Source organism: Dermacentor andersoni, chromosome 6, assembly GCF_023375885.2.
Source record: "Dermacentor andersoni chromosome 6, qqDerAnde1_hic_scaffold, whole genome shotgun sequence".
NCBI classification, from domain to species: Eukaryota; Metazoa; Arthropoda; class Arachnida; order Ixodida; family Ixodidae; genus Dermacentor; species Dermacentor andersoni.
Window position 1 is genome coordinate 50161911 of NC_092819.1, and position 20890 is coordinate 50182800.

The 20890-nt window shown below is 50.0% G+C and overlaps 1 protein-coding gene across 1 annotated transcript in view; it reads left to right on the forward strand.

Annotated features, from left to right (window-relative positions):
* gukh (NHS actin remodeling regulator GUK-holder) overlaps positions 1 to 20890 on the forward strand; it is a 249015-nt gene that overhangs the window by 96573 nt on the left and 131552 nt on the right. The gene's annotated exons all lie outside the window — the stretch shown is intronic.

The following is a 20890-nucleotide window of genomic DNA, read 5'->3' on the forward strand; positions in this document are numbered from 1 at the left end:
CGCCTCTTTAGAATTGCGACTAGAAGTGCGACTAGAATTGTGTTACCTGCAACAGGCTGTTTTTAAAAATTCTATAAAGCTTAAAAACGATCACCCTGTGTAGCTGCCGCAGGTCGACCATATAGGATCGAAGAAATACGCCTGCGCTTGCGTTGAGGCGGTCGCGTGTCTGGCCGTGGCTTGGCTTGTCTCGACCGCTCTCGCTCTCGCGCGTTCATTCGTGCGTGCGGGGCATGCGCTCGTTACAGTTCGCGATTGCAGTCGAATTGTAATCAAATTGCGGCCTTTGCGGGTCCATCGATCGTGCTTCGCGTGCCGCCGCGCGCGGCCTTGGAGACAAAGCGCCTCCGAGATGCGCGACCGCCTATAAGCGTCGCGGTGTACAGTGATTTAGAATGTACGCTTTCCTGCACCTCTACTATGGACGTTCATTTGTATTTCACGAGGAGCGCCGGTCATCTAGGAGTTTTCTCGGCACCGAAAAGCTGCAGGAACGCCCATTCGTGCGTCTATAGACGTCCTGTACCTTGCGCAGACGACTCGGCAAGTAATGCTTGGTCGCCTGCACAGTAAAATAATTTACACCTTTAAAAGTGAAAAAGGGTGTAAACGTGTCTATTACTCACACCCTTAGGGTGTCCGTTTCGTAAATCACACCCTAAGGGTATGAGTTAGACACGTTTACAGTATTTTCGCTTATAAGGGTGTAAATTATTTTACTGTGTGGCAGAGAGAGAGAGAGAGAGAGAGAGAGAGAGAGAGAGAGAGAGAGAGAGAGAGAGAGAGAGAGAGAGAAAGCTTAATGAATACTGAAGATGCTCAACCCTGCTGTACGTAGGACTTGCTACTTCAGGTGAGGAAACACTTGCGGTGGAAAAAACGACAAATAAGGGAAACTAGGAATAAACAAACAAGTTAATCCCCGGTGACTACTAACAAAAGATTTAAAGAATGCCTATGAGACCTGACCGGCGTAAATATACCTGCATGGCCTTCGGGACGACGACTACTCGTGTACGAAGCCATCTGCGTCGTTAGAGGTTATGTACGGTAAGCGTGCACAGGGGCAAAAGGTTGCGACTATGGACTCGATGAATTTTAACGAGAACGCAGGACCCGAGTACGCTGCAGCAGGACCTCCCATGCGCAGCGTAATTTTTTTGTTCTTCTCCTTAGAGCTTTGTCACGTCTTGCAGGACACCGTGAACGGCCTGTGATATTTTCTGCTTACGTCATTCCTGACAGGACAAACTGTGACGCCGGTGTAAGTAGCGGCGAGCCGTGCATAATGAATGCCACGTGCATGTGTATCATACACTGCGCGCATACCACAACCTCACCCGCCACCTTTGTTTTCGTGTGTCTCGAAGTCACTACGTTACGTGTTCAAAAAGGCGTGTCACCTCATTGCCGGCTTCTTATTTTTACTTTTTTTTTTCCTCCTGACAGAGCCCTGAACGCGTTTAGGAATAAAGTGTCAGCCCCTTCTTCCTCACGGTCAGGTTGCCGTATACGTATTACATATTACAGCCGCTGTATATAGTGTGCGTAATTCTCGCGGTCTCCGCGCTGTGACGTCTGCTTATCTTAACGGCCACCCGCTCTGTCGTGGCGGGGGGGGTAGGGTGGGGTGTCTGTAGCACGCCCAGCAAGCTTATGCAAAGTTTCCCGCTGTCCGCCGATGATACGCTTTCGCCGACGCTCTCCGGTGGCTGCTTAACATGCGTGGCACGAGCTCCGTGGAAGGTTTTCCTTGAATCGCGAAACCGTGTAGGCAAGAAGCTCGAGCAAGTTTAATTGAAAGAAAGAAAGAAAGAAAGAAAGAAAGAAAGAAAGAAAGAAAGAAAGAAAGCTCCTTTTCTCTAGAAAGAGCAGCGTGCGCGGTATTGCTCTGCGGTTTTGCTCGGGTCTTCCAGCGGTCATATCGACGTCGCTATCTTTTTAGGCGTTCCCTTCACGTGTTTTCGGGTGTTTTAGATCGCGTTACTCGTTCTCGATACAGCACAGTGTAAATTGTTGCAGGACGGTAGATATTCAGCTTGTCTTACGTTGCCGTTGCTCTTTCGTTTTACGGAATCGTACTGCGTACCTCATCGCGACTGCCATACATGTCTGGCAGTGAGGCTGTACTGGAGCAGGAACAGCGCACAGACAAGGCTGCGGGTTGCGGACGCCCTCTCCCCCTCTCTCTTCACAAAATTTGTGCTCGCCACACTTACTTCAAGGAGTTGATTATCATCGTCAACATGATATCTAGATGTGGTTGCGGGATTTGCTCCTACCTCGTCTCGCCACCCCCACCGAGTAACAATGGGAGGCCCTTCCCTCCAGCACCGACCGAGACGTCCAGACACGGGTCTTGACACGAGCTGAAGACGTCATCGCAAAGCACAGCCTGGCAGCCTACGTAGCTTATCCTCCCTTTCACCTTACGTCCTCGATTAATAATGTTGTTACTCACTCACTCAACAGTTTTCATAAAAAAGCGCTAAAGACGAAGACGAAGTCGAAGAAACACATACGACAGGACTGGCGCCAGTCCTGTCGTATGTGTTTCTTCGACTTCGTCTTCGTCTTCAGCGCTTTCTTTTTGAATACTGTCAAGATGAACCAACTCGTCCAAATCAAGGTATTGTCACTCACTCACTTGCGAAAAGAAAACGTGGGTCATCTTTGGTGCCTGCGGTGAGGTATCCTACACTGTGTACGAGAGGAGAACTGGGGTCGTAACGCTTTCGACACGCAGTCAGTGTTGGTCTCTATACCTGGCGTGGGAAATGAACGAGGTCGCAGCGGCGAAAACGTCGCAATGTGCGAGCCGATCATTACTGACCCAAATTTCGTCGGCACCAGTCCATTAGTGCTCAAACAAACTGCGGGCGGCCATTGTCGCCTGTGTCGCCTTGCTCTTCCTTCCCCCGTTGAAGTAAATCTATTTCAAGTCTCCCTGCAACTGTCTTCAGCTGCAGTTGTCGCGGGTGAATGCGAACCGTTGCCTGTACACGCCGAAGGCTCGGCGTTGGAGCCTGTCGCACTCATGGAAGCACTCGTAATCGGGGAACCCCCACACACAGACAACGCCATCGGGGTAATCTATCCTCGCTTTTCCGTAATAGCTACTAAGTTTCCTTTTCTCTTAGCGGCGTTCGCCGCACATGGCTTCTCCCCAAAGTGCCTTCTGTTGCGGTTGCCTTCTGTCAGCTGCCCGAACCCCTCCGCTAAGGAATAGGGAAAGGAGGAAGGGGGCGGGGTAGTTTTCCTCCGAGAGCTGCGCTCAAAACCCGGCCTTTGTGCCGTGACCCGCCCGACGCACAATGACTCTCTCATCTCGGCCATTCAACGGAGATCTGGTTTATATGGCCAACACAAGGGCACGCGATGACGTTTAAAAAAGGAATGGCGAGGGTTTCATCCATGCATTTATCCCATATCAAAGGGAGCCCCTTTTTCCTTCCTTCCCTTCCACCCTCTCGCTTTCCTCCCCGTTCCCTCTACTGTGTGGACACGGTTCTCTGTTTTTGGCGTAATCCGTAGAAAAGGGCGCGCAGTAGTGCGACTTGTCCCGAAACCCCACGCGACGAATAAACGCAGGACGCGCGGCTACGCAGAAGAGGCGCGGTGAGGCGGCTGTTTCAACTTCGATGCTTGGCTTTGTCTCATTAGCTCTCTCCCTCTTCTCCTCCACCCCTCGCCCTCCAGACCAGCGTTGAGAAAACACACACGGACACTCTCGCTTTCCTGCTATAGCGCGCTCTTGTCTTCGTTTTGAGCAGTGCGCGCACCCCTTCCCCGAGCTCATCTGTCGAGCGGAAAGCGCCTATTCTCGAAGACTCGGAGTTTGAACCTCCTCTTTCCCTCTTCTCTCTCTCTTTCTGATGCATATCCTTCTCCTCTCCCTCTGCCCCATTCATGATGGACCCGTTCTCGCTCAGCCATTCTCCACGCCAGGGTCCCGCGAACAGCTGCTCTACTCGAACAGAAGGTGAGATGAGAGAGAGAGTGAAGAAGTGAGAGAGAACAAAGCGGCGAGAATTGTGCTGTGTGTGTGTGTGTGTGTGTGTCCGTGCGTGCGTGCGTGCGCTTTCAGCTTCAAGGAGGCCGCATGCCGCTGTGGATTGCGTATACGAGGCTCCGAAATGGGAGCGCGCGTGCGACCGGCAGCAGCATAGACGCCGCAACGACGCTCTTCGCACGTCCGACAGCTTCCAGCGAAGCGGCAGCAGTCGATGTAGTACGCGGTCGGCCGGCTGCTTTGAGGAGAGAGAGAGAGAGAGAGAGAGAGAGAGAGAGAGACGTCAGAAAACAGCTGCCGCTTGGCTGCGCGCGTGCCGAAGCCAGGAGGTCGCATATACAACGTCAGCTGCGGCTGACGCCGGCGTTCTGCTGGTCGGCGTTTTTTTTTTTCCACGCTCGGCCAGTTACTAGCTTCGCGAGCAGATCTGACAGCGAGCGGATGGTGGGAACCAGACACTAAGGTGGCTCTTCCTTAAGTTAAGCTACCGAGGTTCGCACGGAGCATCATGTGAGGACGCGAACTTCCATCGGTTAACGCCTCCGGCACCGCGGTGATATTTCTCTATCGCTGGCCCAATTGACGTCGCGTGGATCCCCGTATCTATCAAGCGCGCTTTTGGGTTCTTCATCCATTTACGCCAATAAAGCTTCGCCGTAGTGGCAAGAACGCTGGTCGCGATAGTGTGCCATTAATCTTTCTCCGTCAGCCATGCGCCATCTCTCTCTCGCTCTCTTAGAGAGGGTCGCTGTTCTCGATGACCCCCTTCCACTCCGTCCTCTCGGTCATCCGCTTCTTCTTCCTCGGCTTTGTGGTGTCTGAACTTTTCCGCGATGATATTCTGTATTTCGCTTTTTTTCCTCGTGCCGTCACAGCCAGTCGTGAAAATACACGGTGCAACAGAGAGACGAGACGCCACATGCCCTCGCAGTGTCCCATCTTCCCGCTCCGCCGTATTTTCTTAGCTACATTAATTAACGCTAAAGAGAGGACTATTAGCACTAAAGAAGACTTTGGTATAATGTCGCTAGCCAAGATCTGAAAAACCATCGATGTCGCTATCAGTACTAAATGTTAGTGAATCAACGCAAGCTAGAACAAAGGTGAACCAAGCTTATAACTTTAAACATTAGTATTAAGGGGGTAGTAGTAGTTGCATAACTTATTTATAGAAATGCAGAGAGGTCGATCGTCCTATGCTTTTGCGCTCTGTTCCGCACACAAAGGACGGGGGGGAGGGGACGAAAGAGGGGTGGATGATGATAATCATGATCATGATGACAAGAATATTGATCATCAACACAAACAGCGTGTACGAAGTATTGAGGCTAGTCCTGCATCGCGTCATGCATTGCAGCATGGCCCGTACAGTTATTGTATAGTGTATCTCGGGTGGGGCCAAGTGCAGCAGATTGGAGTCCTCTGAGGACAGGCTGGGTGCCGATGTTCGCCAGGGAAGAGGATGAAGTCCATCGCTTTTGTCTCTATATATTGAGCTAAGTCATATTTGTAAGCTATATGTTTCTGCAATAGCAAAACAGTCATTCTTCGTTAGGCAAAGCCGGAAAACGCGCGAGAACGAAAGACTAGTTGCGCCGCCGCCGTAAAGTTCCCGCACTAACTAGCACGCCGTGACGTCACGTATTTTCACAGAAGCGCGTCCATTGGTGTATATGCTGAGTTGTTTATCGGTGAAAGAGGGTTAAATTGCACTCTAGATGAGCTCAGGACTCAACCTGGCGAGCTTCCGAGACTTCTGCTGCGTTTTTTTTTTTTTTTTTGTAGCAGCTCACCTCTTGCTCCCACATGATGATAAGAGTGCTTTGAAAGAATATTTTCCCTAGTCTTACCGGATTTACTATTGCTCCTCTTTGGTGTATATCTTTCAACTCTGCTCGTTAAACTGCGGCTGACTGTATATTCAGCTGCAGGAACTGTTGAAACGCGATCCTCGTAAAAGAAACGCAGTCCATGCTCGACCTTGGAACACCTTGAACCCATATAACACACGCAACGTGGCCCTTAAAACGCGGCTAACGCATCTCCGGCGACGGTTGTATAAGGAATATACGGTTCCCACTTCGCGTCCCCGGTTCAACCGTTTTGGCGTTGTTTGCTCTGTAACCGCGGCGTCGTACGTACTTCACGTGGCCCATATTGCACGCATCAGAGAGTCGCGCATGTATACAGCTTCCCGCTTTCTTTTTCTTTGATGTTTAATGTACGCGTACTCACGTACGCAGTTCTTTTCTCCGCCTCCTCTTCCTCCCGGGGCATATAATGCAAGCTCCTCCGGGACCTCGACATTCTGTGCCGGTGGTCCTGTCGCTTCCGGCTTTCACGGAAGAGTTGGCGCCCTTCATCCCTGACTCGCGGCACGTTTCCCTGCCGGTGCTCTTAGCTGTGCTGCGCCCTCGCATCAAGCGTACAGCCGGGGTCGACCGAGTAACAAAAAATACGAAATAGAGTATACTGCCGAAAGAGAGAATCGGGCGCTGTCTCGAGCCAGCTGGACTTTCCGCGCCGCTGGTCATTGCGTTTGGAATACGCGGTTGGTTCACTTTTTTATTTGCCAGCTGCGATGAGCCCCTGCTGATAAACGTTAATGACCCTCGGATTAACGCCGGCTGTACTTACTGATGGCAGGGCGAGAGTCACTGGAATGGAAGAGCGCTCAAACTAAGCTGCGGTGGGCCTGAAAAAGAAGAGGTGGAGAGGAGAAAGAGGAGGAGGGAAAGGCAAGGAAGTTAACCACTCCTTTGTCGTTAATATTACTAGCATCATTATGTTAACGCTTCAAATATTTCGTGAAAGCCACCCGCCTGGTTGTCTATCCCCTGAGTGGGGAGATGCAAATGCCTATGAGAACATCATTATCACTGTCATATATGGTCATATATGTATCATATATGGTCGATACCGGTTGCGTATACGGTATACACTTGGAGGAAATAAAAGCGGAAAGCAATATATAGGAAATAAATAGATATTCTATGTAGGTGTACTTGAACATACCTAGTAATGCTTCTATAGAGGGGTGAATATGATGTTCTTGAATATGGGTAATGTTTCTAGAAGGACGATGGAAGGTTAACCTGCCTCCGGATATTTCCTGCCGCACTGTGGAGCGCTGCGGCTTTCAGGAGTGGAGCGACTGTCTATGCTACCTAAGGTAGCTTTAATTTGGGAGCCATACACAGTAACTCTGTGCAGGATGTACAGATGGGTTGTGTCGCCATTTCTTGTCTTGCAAACGACATCTTCGAGCGGTCGTGTCACAGCTTTCCGACAGCACTCTAGTGTGGTGTAAGGCAACAGGGCTTCAATGCGACCGTAAGTGTGCTCCGATAGCGATAATGAAGCCCGGTTACAGCTGTTATAACCTCTATATTCTCTAATTATTGATTGAACGTTACCTTGCGTTGCTTTTGCATATCGTTGCTGGAGAAACCAGCCGAATAATGACACTAGAGGTATGCTTAGGCGGGGCCAGGAAATGCTATATAGCTTTCTTTTATAGAACGTTCAATCAGTCAATGATTTTCTTGTTCTTTTTTTCTTTACCAGCACTCTCATTCGTTAGTTGGCGCACATGTTTGCCACACTGGTATGACTCGCGACTTTTGGGGGCTCATCATCCTGCGAAACTGATCTTGAGGAGCGTTCCTCTTTGGCTTCTAACACCAAGCGCCAGGGATCTTTCCACTTCTGTTCCTGGCTACGGATTCTACCTCTATAGCAGTCAACCATTTGGCTTTGAAAAGCACAATCGTTCAGATATTCTACCGCGTCGCCCAATTGAAATCAACAGACAAGCATTCTCCCAACCATATTACGCCAGAAGGCTAGTTCTTGTCGGACATGTTGACCGGAAAACGAAGCTCGAATTTATTACACAATGGCGCGTGGTCTGTTCCTCGTGTCTTTATGTTGTGTAAGTTATTAGCGCTTAGTTCGCCGCTAAACGTCTTAAATCGCACAGCGAGAAATGAAGCGGACGCGCGCGCAGCACCAACATTCGGAGGGTACGCAATGCGCTCGTGACGAACGGTGTATCGTACGTGTGCCGCTTTGTAACGGCGCACTGTTGCACCTAACCTCTGAAGCCGGCCGGGATAGAGGCCATATGTTTCAACTCCACTCCTCCCCGGTCCACCGGTCGACAAAGCCGCCGAGCAGCAGCCAACGGGACCCGCCGCTCGCACCCCGGCGTCCCGGCCGTTCCCGAAGCGTTATTCTGCGGGGTGACTTCCGGGGGGTGGGTGGGGTGGTCCTCCCGCAGTTCTGTAGTAGACGCGGCCGCGGGGCCATTTATTGAAACCCGCCGGAGGGTGCGATGAGGCCGATAGGCCATGTATACAGCGTGTTTCCTGCGCGTTGCAGCTTTGCAGGGTCTTACCTGTTTGTATGGTTCCGTTAGTTTCTTTTCTTTTCTTTTTTCTATTTTGTTGCCTATATGTCATTGGTAGGGGTCTCGAACCTGCAGGGAAGCAAACCGAGCTTTTCTTTCTTTCTGCTTAACCCCACTGCTTCTCTCTCTCTCTCTCTCTCTCTCTCTGTTTAGCTTAGTTTCATTTCTCCAGGGCACCGGTTGCCTGATACTTCCCAACGACTGTTGGCATTTAGCTGTCTTGCTTGCTTTCGCTTGCTAGCGTATGCGTATGTGTATGCTTTTTCTTTGCTCTGTGCCCTACTGATTCCAGCTTCCACAACAAACGGGACAGGCTGGAGAGGAAATACAGGCATATGGAGGTGGGTGGGAGCCTCTATAGTTTAGGGCGGGTGAGACAGATCGAAAGATTTGGGGAGGCGGAGAGGGAAGCGTGTAAGCATTGCGAAGGGCGCATTGTTTCGAGTTTTGGCCCATGTCTTCGCTAGATCCCGGAGGCTGATTGTCACAGTGGTGTGGGGACAGAGCGTGAAGCTAGGCGGGATGCGTAGTTGGGTTGGGGGTGGGGAGGAGAGGAGGGTTGAAGGGGAGGCGATATATGCTGACGCTCCGAGCTGTGGTCGTCGCAGTTCTGGCCCCGCGGACCAGTACTGAGGCGCTGCTCTTATGTTGGCCGTTGTTCTGTTGCGTCCGAAACAACAACTTCGGTTTCCACCGTTCCTCTTGTGCGCTGACTGAGAGCAGGGGGGGGGGGGGGGGGGGTGCTTTTCAGCCATGCGAGATGTTCGTTGTCATTTTTCTGTTTTTTTTTTCTGGATGTCGCGTTCCTTTTGCACGAGGGAGTGCAGAAGGTGAGGGACTAAATTTTTTTTTTCATCTTTTCGAAATGAGCCAAATCCAGAAACCAAAACTAGGTCTAATTATGCTCTAATGGCAAGCACATGTAATGAGCTTCTTCTTTTTCAAAAGGAAAAAAAAAAGTTTATAAGAACGAATTGGGTCAAATAACGCCAGCAACACAGGCGCGCAGATCATGTTTCAAATCGAAGTTGAGCCAGATACAGGAGCTGCAACGGACCGAAATGAATCATATCTACTAAAGCTAGCGGATAAAATTGCTTCAGAGATCACGTGATTCAACCAACGTGGCTGCTTCCTTGCAAGTTCGCGCCTCATCGCTCGACCTGTTTCGCGGGTGTTTTTCGCACTTCGTTTCTATGGTGCTGGTTTCTCATGCCAAGCGCCGTGACTGTGCGAGCTGTATGCACGCACCGCCATAACGAAGGGAAAGCAAAAGACATCATCAGCCTTCTCGTGAAGCATTTTCGAATTTCTTGGGAAGACAATGAAGAGCTTGCATATGTTTCGTTATATGCTGCCTTCCGCCGTGCTCAAGAGAAAGAGTTTGCGGATCGCTTTGAAGAAGGCTGCTTATGCTGCGAAGACGACCAACCTGCTATCCGTGTATAGTACAGATAGCCGATGAAGAATACCAGTGCGCCTTATTGCGAATGTTTTAATGGTTATTGCGCTGAAATTCACAGAACCTCATTTCTAAAAGGTTATGCTTATTTATGAGCTTCACTATACTGCACTACTAATAAAGTTTGCGGAGCAAAAATGTGTCAAACCTATGTTTCAATTCGGTATGAGCCAAATGTCATGATTGCATGCTGGTATTGGCCAGATATGTAAGTATTCTTTTTATTATTTGTTGCGATAAGATTACTCTAGCTCCCACGTAAAACGTGTAACGCAGTATCTTGGACAGCACTACATTTAATTCGAGTAATAAATTTTCTCTCTTCTTTTTGTATTGGGCTCACTATATATATATATAAAAAAAAAACGCTTCATATGGAGCAGACTTGAGCGATTATTTTGGCTCTGAACTCATTTATATATACTGCGATAACAATGACTGACATGACACAATGAATGAATGAATGAATGAATGAATGAATGAATGAATGAATGAATGAATGAATGAATGAATGAATGAATGTGGCATTTGTTACTACAAAGCTGGCTCTAAGGCATTTTTTAACAAAGGCAGGCAAGAAAAGACCCTGTTAATGTAGTCGTATTAAAAAAGGACCCACAGAAGTAACAGGAGCAGTTAGTAGGAAACTGGACCGGCTGAAGTCTCGTTACATCACTCGCACAATGAGTTTATGAATAGCGTCGACTGAACAAATATGTCGCGAACCATGATACTGAGCTAGACTGCTGCGGGTCCGAGCGCGTGTATTCTACCTATACGTGCTGTGGTTCAGTATATACGGCTCTGTCACGCCCCATTATTAGCTTGGCTTGTTGCATTGATCTGAGTGTTGGTTTGGAGGTCGTGCGTCTTTTTATAGGCGCACGCATCGATTAGCTTGCTCGCGCAGCCCAGAAAAAGCAAGTGCCCGCGGAACCTGGGCCGTATTCGCGATTGGTCAGTTCCGTAGGCAGGGGGGGGGGGGGGGGGGTGGGTGATACCGTTACTTGGATCACGTGACGTCCGCGGCGCCATGTTCGCAGCTGGCTCATCCAATAAAAGCGCGTCAAAAGCGATATCTCCTAAGATTATCGGTTCCTAGCTATTATCGCAACCTCGCGAACCGCTTGCTTAGGTTTTGTTGGCACAATTCGTTCAATATTCTTTGGGTATACTGGAAGGGGACCGCATATTTGTGTAGATATAATGATCCCGTTTATTTTCCGTTTTTCTTTTCTTTTGTGATCACTCATCGTGCCGAATGCCAGATCCAGACAATAACGGCGGCTCAGTGATGTTCGAGCCAATCGCGAAATTAAAAGAAAGGAAATTATGGGGTTTTACGTGCCAAAACCGCTTTCTGATTATGAGGCACGCCGTAGTGGGGGACTCCGGAAATTTGGACCCCCCTGGTGTTCTTTAACGCGCATCTAAATCTGAGTACACGGGTGTTTTCGCATTTCGCCCTCATAGAAAATCACGAAATTCTTTACAGAATTTAGACGGTGAAATTGATCGTTACAAAATACGATCTCAGTTTACTTCAGTGGACGTGCGCTGTTGTCTTTTTCGCCACTGCCGCGTCGCAAGCTGTATACACGACAGCCATGGCCTCCGAGAGCGGCAGCCGCGCGCGAGGAGTTTCGTGCCATTACTAAAGGGAACTGTGGCGCTATAGCGTCAAGCAGTGGGGCAGTTCAGGCCAGCATGTAAAATGATAAGTATAGTACATGGATTTGTCTAAGCATCGTCCTTCTGGCTTTAAATGGCTTCGCGTGACTCTGCTGAGAGATCATATTTGAGAAGGTGCCGCGTTATAAATAATTAAATAGACTTTAATTAAATAGAATTACATAGAATAGAAATTACTGTTGTCCGACGGCAGGATTCGAACGTAGGACCTCTAAGGCAGACGCCCGATATTGAAACCATTATGCCACAGGCTTATGGACAAGCGGAACCACTGCAATTGGCCGCGATTATGCGTGCTTGCAGAGTCTTATTACCTTCTGCATTGAATATATATATGTCCGGCGGCGTTTTCGCCGTCGACATTGCTTTGAAATTTAGGCCAATTTAGGCCCGGAAGAAGTGTAACAAACGAAGCCGCAAGAACGTCTGAAGCCCCAAACACGAATATCAAACAAATCCATGCGCTACCGATCATCCCCATGGTGGCTGAGCGATCGCAGCGCCAGAGTTCCCTCTAGGAATCGTAGGAAGCTCTATGGCCGCGGTCGGTGTCGCCGCGATCTCGAAGGACAACTGGATCACGGAGGACATGCGACATATATAGATACGCGCAAGCAGCACCGCGCTGAAAGGGAGGGTTTCAGATAGAGGAAGGCGGCACCTTTCTCGTAGAGCCAACGCCTTGAAGACGCTTCGGGCGAGCAGCACCCACGAAGTACTGTATTACGGATAGCCAAATGCTTGTTACGGATGTCTGATCGCAGGAAAGTTTTTATTTCGGCAGTTATTTCCGAGCCCCTTTCGAGATAACAAACCGAACCTTCCATATCCTGGAATTCCCGTGAAGCCATGCATGAATAGCGGCGGCGTATGTCCCCACGTATAGTCGAAAGGAACTTTGTATATGGTGTGTATGTACGTATCGTATAACTCTGTCTACAGCCTTTCTTCCGTCTCCCTTTCTTCTTCTTACTATCCCTCCTCCCTGTCCGTTACAACCATATCTAACCCATTCCCTAATCCTGGTCAGCCTTGTATAGGTGCAAGCCGCTTCAGCCAGATAGTGTATATTGCTATACGCGGCTTTCTCTGTTCGCTCGGCTCCCATGCGCGAAGTATTTGTGAAGACCGCGAAAAAAATGCGGCAGCGAGAACGCTTTACGTTGCGCGGAAACTCGCTGTCGACGCGCAGCGAAGGGAAGGCCGCGCTTGTCAGCACAAACGCCATCATTCGCGCAACGCTGCCGCCTCCCGCCACGTCGACAGGCGCATGGCCGCGTCAGGCAACCTCGCCTGTCAGCGGGTCTCGCGCGGTTCGCGCTCTGACGCCGTTGTTGCGTGTGCCGCTGTTTTGACTCTGGCGTTCTTTCGTCCCCCGTGAAGGGCGCGCGAGCGCGCGCGCTGAGCTCCCTTTGCAAAGGTAGATTTTTGTTTCTTGCTTTGGCTACGTGTATGTGTGTGTGTGTGTCTTTAAATAATAAACAAATTATGGGGTTTAGTAAAGCATTGAAGGGGGCTAGTTGGTGGACGTTCATGATTATATTGCGCTTAGTGTCACACTGATGATTTTAAGTGAAGGACAGGACGTGGACGTACGTAGTTGCGTTACGTATGTCCACGTCCTGTCCTTCACTTAAAATCGTCAGTGTAACACTAAGCGCAATATAATCATGAAATTATGGGGTTTTACGGGCCAAAACCACTTTCTGATTATGAGGCACGCCGTAGTGGGGGACACCGTGGTGGAGGACTCCGGAAATTTCGGCCAGCTGGGCTTCTTTAACGTGCGCCTAAATCTAAGTACACGGGTGCGAGTATACTTTAGCACTGGTGAAATTCTTTTTCTTCATCTTTTTCTTTTTAAATTTAAAGCTCCAACTATAGATGGGGTGCGGGATTGTACATTTACGTCCACTATACAAATCGAAGGTCGGTTCCAGCGATCACTGTCGCGCGATATTCCTACGGAAGCCGATGTATGGACTATATGTGTCGACGTATAGGCGAAGACGCCGAAAAATAAAATAAAAAAAAAACTGCTTGCGCGAGCTCTTTTTCATATTGATAAGCGCTACACCGCATCTCCTTCCGGAAGCGCGAACATGCGCAAGCGGCCGTGCAATAAGTAACGCGTGCAGAACCTTTGCTCGACCGCCTCGTATTATACGGCGTAATATTCAGCGCCAGCTCTTTGGCCAAACCTGGCCCTTGCGCCGTAAAACACCACACATCATCATCAGCGCCAGCTTCTGTGTAGTTAAACACGCGAAATAAACGCAGGCAGTGAAAATATGTTCGCGATTCAGCGGTTCCGGCCTCGGACGCTTATGTACACCTATGTATGCCGAACTGCTCAGCCGAGTTCCTTCGGTGTCCTGCATTGTGCCTATAGGCATGTATGCGTGCCGCATCAATCATTCCTTTGCGGCATGTTTGAGGGCACCAATGTCGATGCGCGTGAGCGCGTAGTCACGTGATATACTTTCTTAAAAGGTCGCGCGCTTTCCGTGGAGCCCGGGAAAATTAATACCACAGCAGCTATCGTCACGGTAAGAAAGTACATTTCTCAATGGGCTCTGCAACTTCTGCGTTGAATATTTTGCGTTTACGTCAATGCTGTGTAAGTTGGTTAACTAATTGTTAATTAATTACCTAAGCTCGCAGTAAATACATTTCGACTTGCTCAAGAGGACCAGCGAAGAATATTGGTTGCATTCTTGCAACTCGTGCGAGGATTTTGTTTTTTTTTAAAGTTTGGCCCGAGTTAGCTCAAACGCGCTGTATAGGAGGGAAGATTGGCTGACCACAGCCTCCCGACTGAGCAAAGTTTGCGAATTTTTAATAAACATCGACATGTATTGAATCCTCAAATAATTTTTGTAGTATATTTCATCGATTTTTAGTGTTGTTCGGCCTACACTGGGTCGTGTGTGTGTGTGTGTGTGTGTGTGTGTGTGTGTTAGAATTCTCGCTGTATGCTCGCTGAGCTCTCTGTGAAGCCTCGCACCTAGCCATTGCACTGCGTGGAATTCGCCCAGCGGAGTATGCTAAAAAGTGAGCACAGAACCAAAGCAATAAAAGTAAAAAAAAACAGTAAAACGTAAAAGTGTGTCAAAGATGGGAGCGGAGGCAGCGCCCTGGGAAGGCGCCTGGGCCTGCAGCCGCGTTTCCTATAGCATTACCGTGCACATGCCGTCACCGCCGCAGGTGGCGAGAACCCCCCCCCCCCCCTCCTAAAAAATAAATAAATAAAAATTCTGCGCACTCAGAGGTTGCGCGAGGAAGACCTGGATCGGAAGTGCGCCGCGGCTGTCGACGGAGGAACCGGATAAGTGGGCCGTGCGCTGCATGAGATCGCGGGAAAAAAGGCTGCTGGTATACTGCATGATGCTTCGCCGTGTTCGTGTGCTCGCTTGCGCAAACGGCGCGGCCGCGCAAGCGCAACTTGCATACGTCACCGACCCTCCGGTGGGCCCCCTTCGTTTCCCGGCCTTGGCCCCTTCCTTCCCACACCTTTACCAAACCTCTCTTTGTCTCTCTCTATATTTTTTAGCATCAATCGCCGCTGTGAGATGCCTGTGTATCTGCATTTCTCTTGTGTAGGTGTGTAGAGCTTTATATATATATAGTACACTGTGGATGTCTGAACATCCGTCTCCACCGCGGAGGCCTTGAAGTTTCCTTCCGCTGGGGAACGAATTGGAAGTGAGGCGCCCGTAAAGGAGCGCGGAATGGATTCTCTGAAAGCAACAGCGAGAGAGAAAGAGAGGGAGAGAAAAGAAAAATATGTTTTAGTGTAAAGTGTAATGATGCGAGCTTCAACAAGACCAGAAAACAAGACAGAGCACGCCTTCGGCTTTTTGCGTGTAAGTTTTTCATTTACTGTCGTAAGTGCGTGGTCGAACATGTAAACACCGTATCGGTAGCGAAGATTCGTGTCGGTGCTCTCGGGCTGGGATCTTATTCCTTTTCTCTTCGTATGCATGCGTGCATATGCACGCCTTCGTACGTGCGTGCGTGCGTGTGTGGGTTCCTGTATTCGACATTTTGCTGGGCCCTCCAAGCTGAAGTTTTACGTAAAGCGTAGAGTGTTTCGCGTTTGCTGCTGCTCTTCTGCAGTTCGGCTTTAGAGCTGCATATTCTCCTTTCCGTATTTTTTACACACCTGACTTGTGCAAACCAGGGCGCGTAAAGCATACACGATCGACTCCACAACGATGCCCAACTAGGTGTACATAAACAATAAGATAAACGGTAACTATAGGCCTGTGTGTGCGATCCTGTGCGCCTATGTATAGTTTCCGGAATGGGGGTGTTCGTAAAGTGCTCCGGTGCGCTTATGAGGGTTTTGAGAAGAAAGCAAAACGGAAGCTGTCTCTCTCTCTCTCTCCTGGCTACTGGACGCACAAAAGCTCTCACGTCGCGCGCCGTCATCCCCCCCCCCCCCCCCCGTCATATAGATATGCGAATCCCTCCCCTCCCTCCCCTTTTGTTTTCTTGTTATTTGAACGAATCATTTCGTGCGGACAGTGTACTCATCGCCATTGCTGCATGACCCCTTTTTCTCGGGAAGCGCCGTAATTTTACTGCCCATGGTCGAGGCGTCTTCGGGCGAAGTCGGTCGTCAAAAGCCCAACTTCCGTTATCGGCTCCGCGTATAGCTTCTCTTTTGTCTCGGCGGACCGAACGAGAGAAGCAAAGAGAGAACGATTGCTTTACGACCTCATCTGCCGCTATCTCGTTTTTGGTAACCTCCCCCTCCCTCTCCCTCAGGGGATGCTTCGCGCCGGCTGCAGTCAATAGGCGCTAAACGCAGTATAGCCCGCAGCGTCCGAAATTGATTACCGAAACAGTCGCCGCCATCTCTTTGCATATAATGGGGGGCAGGAAGCCGTTTCTTTTTCTCCTGTCTCCCGTTTGACTCGTCTTTTTTTGTTTGCGGTATTTGCAAACGTTATCAGATTGATTTCCCGTTTTCGTCAATTCTTTGGTTCTGTAGCTGGCTGGAAGTCATTGGCGCTTTTTCCGTCGGCTCACCCAAACTGGCCGGAGCAACCACGGCGCCCGGTTTTCTTTTTCTTTTCGGGGAACGTTCTAGCCACTTCGGAACGTTTAAGCGACGCCGTTGGCTCTGGTGCAATTAGACGACCGACGGTCCGATGGCGCGGCGTCGGATTGCTTCCGCTCTACGTGCTCGCCGAGGCCTTTATCTCGTCGACGCGAAGTTCGGGTGACGGCGGCGCCTGTTGCTGTCCCGTTGCTTCTCTCCCTCGCTGCGGAAATCTGATAGAGAGAGAGAGAGAGAGAGAGAGAGAAGCAAATGCAGATAAGTTTAGTTGATCTTGTCCCGTTTTCTATACCCCCATGTGCGAAGGGAAGGAGTTGCGAAAGAGAAGCTAGTGAGTGTGAGTGGACGGGCGTTGGTTCTCGGTTTAAGCACGAGGGCGAGTTAGCGTGCGTGATCGTGAATGGGAGTGAGCCCGGTGTGTGTGGATGTGAAGGCGATTGAATCGCCCTTTGAGTGTGAGTCGGAAGGTGGGCTCCTGTGAGTCTGAATGAATGTAATTGAGCCCCTTGTGAACGTGGGTGAGTGGGTGCCGGTGAATGTGAGGGAATGTGGTGGGCTTTTGTGAATGCGTGGGTGTGAACGCAAAGGAGTGGACGCGAGTGAGTACCTGTGAATTTAAGTGGACGTGTGTGAGTGAGCGTGTGGCCAGAAAAAAAAAAAAGTACCGGTGATTGCATGGATGTGAGAGTGAGTGTTCAGTCATTACCCGGAAGCAAGCGAGCACAAATCAGACGCAGATAAACTGGGAAAATGCCAACTGGCAAGCTCTGTTTTGGCAGACTTGTGTAGTAACCACAGCGAAGGATCGAGAAACACGCTTTGCTTTCCATTTTAGAACACAGATTTTATGCGCCCGCTCCTGCGTTGAGCCTCGTTGTCGTCGGCGTCCCTCGGCGTAACCGAGCGAACGAGCACATCGAAGGATGAAAAAGCCAACACGGAGCGCAGCGGGGGAGGAAAGCCAGGGAGAGCAAAGAGAGCGCGAGGAAGAAAGCGGAGGAGAGTATGGCGGAATGGTGAGGAGGAAAGCGGAGTGCCGCGCTAGACGCGCTTCGCTGCGGCGACCAGGCATGCGGTGAGAGCGACCACCGATACCATATATGGAAACCGCGCTGGCGTGGGCTACGGACCCACTGCGCATGCGCGTTACTTCGCCTGCGCCGCCGCCGCTAGAGATTGCGCTCCGCGCGAGCCAAGCGTTCCCGTGTTCGCGCTTTCTTAACAATGAGCGACGCAACCGGTGGAAATGCTTCGTCTGCCGCTGCTGCTTAACGAGCTGCCCGAGCAGAGGCTTAGCGCTGCCGCCGACAGGACCCTGTCGTTCAGAATTAAATTCTTTGCCACAGTAAATCGCGAATTCAAAACACTTAAACAGCTGCGCTAGAAATTCGCGTTGGGAGCATTGTAATCGTCAGTGATATTTTTTCTTCGTTTTAAGGCATTCACTGTAGTCATACAATGAAAGAGAGTATTGTAAAAAAAATACACAGTTGCCAGTTTGTCACTAGCCCTCGTCACGTGTCTGTGTTGTGATAGTCAGCTTCGCGCTAAACTTCTTTGGAAGAGATGCGCACAGCTGGCCCAACTAAAAGTTCTACTCTTACAAAACAAAATAAAACACACACACACAAAGCTCTTGAAGATACAGCCAAATTTTGCTTGCTGACATGCCCTACATCCGCGCTCCTAATAAGCATTAGTGGTATGTACAACGAAATCCGTTTTGATACTTCACCTCCCGCTCCCGTCCCGCATTGTAGGATAGCACACCGGACTTTTCGTTCTTTCCTTTGATTCGTCTCTCTCTCAAACACACTTACTCAAAGGAACACATTTTAAATGCGCTCGCAAGCACACAGATTACGTTATAACATACACGAGCGTAGTCTCCAAACTTCTCTTGCACTTTCAGATTTCTTTATTGCCACGATCTCCCTCGGTGGCAATGTCAGTTTTCGCGCTACCACTGTGACACTGCTTCACCAGTAGACCCAACAGTCGGCTCTCTATTCGGCTTTTCTTAGGGCAACTTTCCCGCACTTTCGAAAGGGCGGGGCTGCGGAGCGTCTGGATGCAGCCTGCTCCTCGGGTTTCTTCGACGCGTCTTGTTTCGCACAGTCGAACTTTGGGAGGGCAAACAGACACTTTGCGACTTGGGCTTTCCCGCCGGCGGCGATGTGGATGGCTTTCGAGGCTGCTGGCTTTCGGCGCCTCGCGTGGGCTTTTCTGTGTTCTTTGGTGCTCGTCACCTAGAGAGACTCGGTGTACGTGCGTGTGTGAGGGAGAGGGGTGCATGGAAAGAGAGAGAGAATAGGAAACGATGCGGAAGAGAATGAGAGAGAGAGCATCTTCGGTCGCCAGTTGGTGCCACTTGCCTTGGCCGCTGGCATGAGGGTGAATACTTTATGAGCCTTCCTTCCTCTTACGGTTGACTTCTCGCGCGGTGTAATTAATGGCTTACGCTTCCTTTTTTTTTCCCTATAGGTTGGGGCAAGGGTGTGTGGGAGGGTTCCGGTCACGATGCCGCCTAATTGTCGTGCTCGGTAGAATCCTCGAGTTGTGCAACCCCCCCCCCCTCAGCGCGTCGTGGCTCAATCGCCCTCTGCAATTTGCGGTATGAATATGAAGAAAATTGACGGGCGCAGCTAGTTGGAATGCGGTCAGCGATTCAACCGGTTATATAACAGCTTGCCGCGGAGCAATATCCGGGCTGGAACGGGTGGGTGAGGTTTGGCGTCCTTTGTGAATTAGCCAGTCGGTCAGTCTGTTCGCTCATCTCTCTCTCTCTCTCTCTCTCTCTCTCTCTCTGTTTGTTTGTTTGTTCGTTTGTTCAGTAAGTGGTCTGTTGGCCTATGCACTTAAAGTTTGGCTCACTGCTCGTTTCTTTTGTGACCTCTTTTCAACCGCCGATCTGCCTGTCTTGTCTGCAAAGCAGAAGGCGCCTGATACGACTCGGGGTTCAATATAAGTCATGCAATGCTCCAGAAAGACGGCCGCTCAGAGGCTATTGAAAGTTGATGGTACTTGATGGAACGTGGAGGAGTACTGCTGGTTGCTGCATTCAACTGTTAGTACGACTGACCGTACAATGGACCGCACGCCGAAAATTTAAAGAGAAAGAAAAAGAGGACTTGCTGATGGGTTTAGCTGGTTCGTATTTGACATTCTGAAAAATGATATGTGCGAAAACACACAGACCGCGAAAGGAAGTCCATTTGATTAAATTTTATGTTGCCGTGTGCGTGCTTTTACGCATCCTTGCAATGAATTAATGCTGTAGTAGTCACAGTCGTTGCCGTTGCTCCAACTGATCTAACGCAGCACAACTCTTTCTGGTGTTCCTTCGGACAGGGTGTGTAAGCTGCGGGTCCTTTCACGCCAGTCGGTGGACGAGAAGAGGCTACACGTCTTGGACAAACCAAGCGAAAGGGTGTTGCCATTCTTATCCCCTGCTAATCCTTCCGTGGTCCTTCCATTCAGCCTGCGTGTCAAGCACAGCAGGGGGTTTAGCCGCGGACAATGGAAGGGCGGCTCTTATGGATCTACGGTACAGTTCCTGCTTGGCTGGCTCGACCAGCTTCTCGCCGCACTTGAGGTCCCTGTCGAGACGAGCGCTCCGCCTCACTCTAGTTTTGTGCAGTGCATAGAAAGCTAAAGATCGCGTCAGCCACCCAGAATTCAGCACGGAAACTGCTCGTCGTTCGTCCACATCTAACCGCCCTGTGCCGGGCGTTTGCTGAGTGGAAGTTTTGCGGGAAAGGGGTGATTATTCCTTTGTCCGCGGGACGTGGTTCGGTGTATTAATTCCTGATTGACTGACTCGCTACTGACTGACTTGCCCTCGCTATACGTGTATGCTATACGTCTCATTGCACCCGTGCACTTTGTGGAATCGCAACCAATTGATGCCTTGCAAAAACACGGCTGACGCATCGAGTTTACGCCTACGATTTGTCACCCAATATGTCATCTCGCGTCCTCTCCTTGTAGTTCGTAATTTCTAAGCGTCGCCCGCTGCATGCTGTAATCGCGACTGGCAGCTCGCCGCCTCGCATTGAATGGATGGATATGAGCAGGATGATATGATTGTGCCCTTCTTAAACGGGACGCGTTGGCAAGTGCCACTGATTGTTATGATCATGATTTCTTACGGCATTCACTTTAGAAACGGGCTGGCTACAAATGGTCACCTAGCTTGCGTGAGCTAAGCAATAATGACTGAAAGTTGAGATATTCGGTAGGGAT